This window comes from Ursus maritimus, unplaced genomic scaffold (assembly GCF_017311325.1).
Source record: "Ursus maritimus isolate PB19 unplaced genomic scaffold, ASM1731132v1 scaffold_13, whole genome shotgun sequence".
NCBI classification, from domain to species: Eukaryota; Metazoa; Chordata; class Mammalia; order Carnivora; family Ursidae; genus Ursus; species Ursus maritimus.
Window position 1 is genome coordinate 22,262,170 of NW_024423675.1, and position 6,440 is coordinate 22,268,609.

The 6,440-nt window shown below is 47.6% G+C and overlaps 1 protein-coding gene and 1 long non-coding RNA gene across 7 annotated transcripts in view; one reads left to right on the forward strand and one right to left on the reverse strand.

Annotated features, from left to right (window-relative positions):
• The window catches only part of LOC103676987, a 52,269-nt gene that overhangs the window by 34,969 nt on the left and 10,860 nt on the right, over positions 1-6,440 (forward strand). Inside the window, exon 3 of one of the 2 annotated variants that reach the window (XR_005834329.1) lies at positions 736-900. This is a non-coding gene — a long non-coding RNA (uncharacterized LOC103676987). Of the gene's footprint in view, positions 1-735; positions 5,834-6,440 lie in introns of those variants that run through there. The other variant, XR_572292.2, reaches the window with a different exon arrangement.
• Positions 1-6,440, reverse strand: part of FYN (FYN proto-oncogene, Src family tyrosine kinase) — a 205,406-nt gene that overhangs the window by 15,092 nt on the left and 183,874 nt on the right. The window lies entirely within an intron of this gene.

A 6,440-nucleotide genomic window follows, 5' to 3' on the forward strand; every position in this document is an offset into this window, starting at 1 on the left:
GGGAGGTGTCTCTGTCCAGGGCCAGGCAGGTTGTGCATTGCAAACCTCAGTCTATGAGAACGGCATCGCTAGGGCTGTATGGAACACCACCTACACAACCCCCACAGGTGGCCCTGTGGCGGGGGCGGGGGGCGGGGGAGGGCTGCGATGGGCTCTGGCCTCCAGTGAAGTCAAGAAAGCTCAGAAACCTGGAAGGAAGGATCTCCTGGGTGTAAACATTGCCTTTCCCTTGAAAATAAAGTTCTGCCCTGTCATATTTTTTTGAAGATACCATGACAGGCAGTAAGTCAGGATCAAAGTTGTCTCCTAAGCAGTATGGATTTGCAGAAAAAAGGAGACAGTGCCCAGAGGGCCTATACTACAATGAACTTGGCCCTACTGTGTAACCAGCTGATTCGCTCTTCTTGAAGTTCTCCTGTTTGGGAGCAAGATTCAGATGCCAATGCAATTTCCTCTTCTTTGCATTTTATCAGAGAAAACACAGCAAACTGCAGGTAGGATAATCTGTCACTGGTGTCATGGGCTTTGGAGGACACAGTAACTCAGTGAACTTGTTCAATGTTTAGATAAACCAAAAAATAAACACTAGAATGATGATAATTCCTTTATTTCTGACTGAATTACTTTAACAGTTTAGGAGTCTTTGAGGCCAACAGACAAAGGCCGTACATGATATATATATATATATATGTATTTAATGCATGGACTTGAAATGTCTTTTCCACTGTTTTCCAGGCAGCATTTGCAGATTTTGTATCTCCCAGGGTAAAGCCCTTGCTGAAAGCCTGACCTGGTGCTGTCACAGGCTCAGGTCCTGGAACCACCATCTGGACTGGCGTCATTTACCTTCCTGTAACCCTAGTGAGGACCAATGAGCCTGAGGCCAAGCCATTTTCTGTGGTGAGTAAACATGCTGGTGTTTTAAATAATCATTTGTCACCGACATCCCCATCCTGTTTCTCTAGATTCTGTTGAGATGTGAACTGAGTGGTCATGAGCTCTGTGTAACGAGGGGGCACTGTACTCTCTCTCGGCTTCAACTGCTGTCCTGATCCCGCGTCCCCTGCGTTTGGATCACCCGATGGGCCCTCCGTCCTGAATTCCTGATCCGTGTTACGGATTCTCTCCTCAGCGTCTCCACTGAGAGGCCTCAAAAGGCCTCTCAAATACAACATTCAAAGTTTACCTTTCCCAGAATTCTGCTTTTTTTTTTCACCGTTTGTTGCCTTGTGAACTGCCCAGCGGGGGAGACCAGAATGCAGAGAATGCTCCTTATCCAGATGCTGTGTCTAAGTGCCCATCACCGTGCCCTCACAAGGCAGTGCCGAGCCTGCCCGGGGAGGGAGCTCAGTGCGTCTTCCCCACGTCCTCTTCGGCCCTTGCTGCTTTATCACTCTAGGTTGAGGCTGCTTCACTGTGAATGTGTCCGGGCATCCTAACTACCCTCACGCTAGTCCTTACTCACACCCCGTCACCTGCCTGCACTCCTGCAAGGGCCTTCCAGCTGGGCCCACATGCACAGTCCGGTCCCTCCTCCCTACTGCTCCAGCCGCTTCTTGTTATCCCTCTCCCAACCCCTCCCCCACCCCAACTTCTCCATTGCCCTTCTCTGATGGTTCCTACCTGCCACAGCGCCATGGGGCAGGCTGTTCTCCTTGTGGAAGTCCCTAACCCTTGGCTAGCTCCTGCTCCTTTCTTCTCAGCCTCAATTATTTGCACAGGGAGCCTTCGCTTGAACACTAAGGCTGGGGTTGGCTCCTAGCACTGTGCCATCAGAGCCCCTTGCTCTTTGTGGCTACTACCATTTAAGGGCAGATGAATACATCTGTTGTTTGGAGCATGCCTCTCTCAATAGATAGAGACTGTCCTTGAGGGCAGGAGCGTGTCTTTCTGGATGGCCACCTTATCTCCAGTACAGAGACCAGTGCCTGGTGCACAGAAGATAGATAGATAAAGACAGATCTTTATCTGTCTAAAGACAGAAGATAGATAGAAGATAGACAGATAAAGCTGTGTTGAATGACGGAGGTACTGGACAGCTGTTAACCTTTTCAGCCTTTTCAGCCTTTTCAGCCTTCCTTTCCAGGCTGAACCATCACAGCTCCTCATGAGGCTTATTATTAGTTCCTGGCTCTCCAGCAGGTCCTCTCCTTGTCCTCAGTGACCAGTGTCACTGTCTGCCACCATCTGGATGTCCTTATAAGGGTCTCACAACTGCCGACTGCAGAAAAGCATCTGTCACACACTAATGACACTTAGGAACACCTGGAAAACCCTGTGTTTTTACTGCCAAATGAAGTGTGGAGTGAATGTGTCTGAGGTGGAAGGAGCTCCAGACTGCTCCGTGAGGAGTGGGGGGCTTAAGTCACTGGTGTTGCAGCTGGGGGGGGGGTGGTTATAACGGTAGAAAGTCCAGGTGGCCAGAGGCCTTAAGAGTGTTCACGGCAGAACAAAGGTGAAAATCCTTTTCTGAATAGAATGAGATGAGGCCCGTAACTGGATGCCAATCACTCACACCCCCAGGCCCTGGTCTTTCTCAGGTAAAATAAGGTGAAGAGTCATTCAGGCTACAGGTAGGAGAAAAGAGAGGGTGGTGGATATATTCAGCTACCAAAGTTTGACCACAAAACAACATCAAACCTTCACGACTGCTGGCTGGTTTTGTTCTCTCGTTTCCTACCATGAATACTTCTGAGTTTCCCCCATGTGCCTGGCACCATACCTAGCGCTAGGGATGCGACAGCGACCTCAACCTCTGGCTCTCATGGAGCTTGCAGCTCAGTCTGGGAAGGAGAGGAAATAAATGAGTGCCATGATAGATGTCAGACAGTGACAGACGCTATAAAGAAGAATAAGGTGGGCTACAAGGACAGATTTTATGGGGCTCTGCAAGCCCCACGAAAGTCTTTGGATGCTATCCCAAGTGTGATGGGAAGCCACCGGGGCTTGTGAGCAGAAGAGGATGACATCCCACCTCCTTCTTTCTCCTTGTCTTTCAAATGTGGAAGATAATATATCACTACCTTGAGAACGATTTATGATGAGAAAGAACGTGTAGAGCATTTTGACTTTTCAACACCCTGGAGGAGCATGATGACATGTCAAGGCCCACGGGTGTCTCTTAGCAATCAGCATGGGGTAGATTATGCTTCTGTTGTCACTGCTGACGTCATGTTTATTTAACTAGTGGCTCTAGTCGCATTTGTGCTATTTTAGCACACTTTTCATGTTTGGATAATACTAATAATCTCAGCAACAAAGGAGTAAAACTTGGCATACTCCAACACTGTGCAAAGCTCACACATTTCCATGAGAAATGAATTAATTATCTTCTCTGAATTTATTCTTCCCTGATGTCCTTCCTTCCTTTCCAAGCCTTTCTTGTGTCTCTGCTTTAGGCTCTTCTCCATTCACCACTTGCTAATTGCAAGCGTCTGAGAGGCCGAGGTGTTGGGGACTCACCCTCTCTCATGACTACCCCTGACCATTATCTCTGTGGGAACAGGGCTGGAAACACTACACAGACTCTGTTTTTCATCAGAAGTCCCAGCTCTTGATTTGCAAACATCGAAGGGATAAAGCCTCTAGGGTGTCCCACCTTTATCTCAAATGTTGCAACTATGAATCTAAATTCATTATTTTACTAAATCATCTTACTATGAATAAGACATTATAAAGGAGATTCTTGTACTAGGTAGAAAATTTTAATAAATGACTGACCTGACTTAAAAAGCTTATTCTTACTTTAATATTTTAGGATCCAAATGGCGTACTTTTTTTTTTTTTAAGTATCCCTTTTCTGGGGGTCAGATCATCATTCTGCCAGGCTTGTCAAAGCAGGGAAAAACCTAATAGCCAGCTGGAACTTCTCCCTCTCCTCAAACCTCTGAGCTAATCCATCACCAAGGTTTTTTTCCCTTTTCTTTCTTTCCTTTTTTTTTTTTTTTCCAGTAATCTCTATGCCCAAAGCGGGGCTTAAGCTCACAAACCCAAGATCAAGAGTCTACTGACCGAGGTGGCCAGGCGCCCCGTATCACCAAGGCTTCCTGTTTTCCTCTTTGACATGTCTTTGCCCTTTCTTGTTTAAGCTCTTTGCTAAAACTTGTCTTGGATCCTTGTCCCTCTGATCAGTCCTCCTGTCATGGTTCATGGATTGTGCCCTGCCTTCGGCTCATTGTCCTTCCAACAAGTCACTTAAACCTCAGCTTCATAACGCTCCCTTCACCAACCACATAGGGGGCCCCCCACTGCATCACCCCCAAGTCTCTATTCAACTTCAGCTCTTGCCACCTCAAACACATCTTCTCCTCTGGTTTGCTGTCCCAGAACCTGTACCCTGCCCCTGGTGTAATCATACCTGCTGCTTCTTAGCTTGTTCTAAATGTCTTCTTCTCTTCCATCTCTATAGCTGAAGCCTACTCATCTCAAGTCCCACCTTCTTCATGAAGTCATCTGTGATTACTTCAGCCTTCATTGATCTCTCTGATGCACTTGGAGCCAATCTTACAAATAAGTGTTTAATGTGTGACAGGAGTAGTCTCAACAATAATTACACATATACTGAGTGCTTGCTAAGTGTCAGGCATCATGCTAAGTACTTTATATGCAGGACGTAGATGCCAGGAACAGTCCTGTTCTCCAGATGAGAACACTGAACACAGACAGGTAAAATGATAGGCCAAAGGACATGTGGCAATGGTGGAACTGGGATTTGAACCAAGGGAGTCTGGCTCCAGAGCCCAAGTGCTTCAGTGCTATAGCCCACGCTGCTGTGCCCATGTGCCCAACATGTCTTTCTGCTAGTTCTGCAGGTGTTCTTTTTATCTTCTTAAGTAGAATGTCAATCCTTTGAGGTTGGAGACCATGTTGTATACTTCTATTCCTTGACAGTACCTTGCCCAAGGCTGGTTAAAGAGTAACTACTCAACAAATCTTCAACTGGCTAAAGACAATTTATCCTAGCAATTTGTCCAACACTGTGATGGCCAAAGAAATTCTCTTCCTTTATACAGATTTAATCAAACCAAAAAAAGAAAAGAGTGAGCACACAGCAGTGTAACGAACTAATAATTGTTTTCACTCTTAGTGTTATAGGAATAAAATCATCCTTATCGTACTTTGGGATGATTTGACAGAATGCTCTTGGTTTTTAAGTGAAAACAGGAAGACCAGTTAAATTCATTAAGTCAGGATGGCTCATTCCAGCCCCCAGGATCCATTCCAGTTAATGACGGTCCTATATCCCTAGTGGCCAGGCAAGCTGTTTTCTCTGCCTCGAACGGAAGCAGTTCTTACTGGATTTGGTTGCTTACTATATTTCATCCTCATGCATTAAAATGATGGCAGTGGCACTGGAGATATTCAAATGAAAATGGCAGAGACTTCCACTTCCAAGTCTACCTCCTTCACTAAGTTATGTTAGTTGGCCAGGAATGGGAGGAAAATGCTCTGAAGTGAGCGCAAAGGGGCCCACTCTGTGGGTTGTGCTGTGACTGAGCGGTCATTTGTAGAAGGCCCAGGATGGCCATTTACAAAAGGAGCTTCGAAGTCAGCAGGTCTGGGCTTGAACATTCAATGTGCCGGGTGACCACTTAAAACCTTCCCCAGTCTCAGTCTCCATGTCTGTAAACTGGGACGATGATAACCTCATGAGGTTGTGGTGAGAATTATAAATAATGTAAGAGGTTCAGCACAGCAACTGGCACCTTGTGACAGCTGAATACATGCCAATGATTATCTTATTTGGACAGTAACGCAAAGGCATTTAGTTGCACCAGGTTAGCCAAAGCTTTCCAAACTTTAAGAGAGGAAAAGAGGATGAAGAAAATCCAGTGCGCTCATCCATCGATTACTGAGAACTTACTGAGGGTCCAATCAGTCCCCGGCACAGGGGGAGGGCCTCCTGAGAAAACCAAGCATGGGTCACCTCCTGCCATATGCCTTTCCAGGCAGCTGGGGAGCCAGGGCTCACAGGCAAACCCAACAGACAGCTAAATAGATTGTGGCACTGGCTTCAGGAAAAAGACGGCTTCGGAGAGAGGGAAAGAGGAAGTGCACAGGGAATGGGGGCTCTGGATAGAGGTGGCCACATTGAAATGCCGCAGTGTGACCCGTGGTTCTCCCTGGGAGGGGCTCAGCTTGGGGGCCAGGACAGGCCTGCAGGGGTGGGTGGCCAGCACCCAACAGACAGCTAAATAGATTGTGGCACTGGCTTCAGGAAAAAGACGGCTTCGGAGAGAGGGAAAGAGGAAGTGCACAGGGAATGGGGGCTCTGGATAGAGGTGGCCACATTGAAATGCCGCAGTGTGACCCGTGGTTCTCCCTGGGAGGGGCTCAGCTTGGGGGCCAGGACAGGCCTGCAGGGGTGGGTGGCCAGCTCACATTATTGGCTCTTGGTGGAGAGCTGGGCTGTCACCACCCCCCCCCCCCCCCCCCCCCCC